Here is a 232-nt window from a genome sequence, read left to right on the forward strand (position 1 = left end):
CGCTGACGTGGCTAGGGGCTGATGTGTGCTTGCACTACCGAGGTGTCAGCCGCAGCATGGGATCAGAAGCCAGCCCCTTCGGGCCTTGATCAGGAAGTGCGTAGTGGCTGCAGAGATCAGAATCTGCAGTGCCCCGGGCGAGTTCCGGTCAGTCTGTGTTTTCCGAGATCGGTAATGCGAAGGCTGGGCCCCAGAGAACTGGGGTAGGACATAGCTCCGAGGGTACACCCGT

The sequence above is a fragment of the Belonocnema kinseyi genome, chromosome 6 (genome assembly GCF_010883055.1).
Source record: "Belonocnema kinseyi isolate 2016_QV_RU_SX_M_011 chromosome 6, B_treatae_v1, whole genome shotgun sequence".
NCBI classification, from domain to species: Eukaryota; Metazoa; Arthropoda; class Insecta; order Hymenoptera; family Cynipidae; genus Belonocnema; species Belonocnema kinseyi.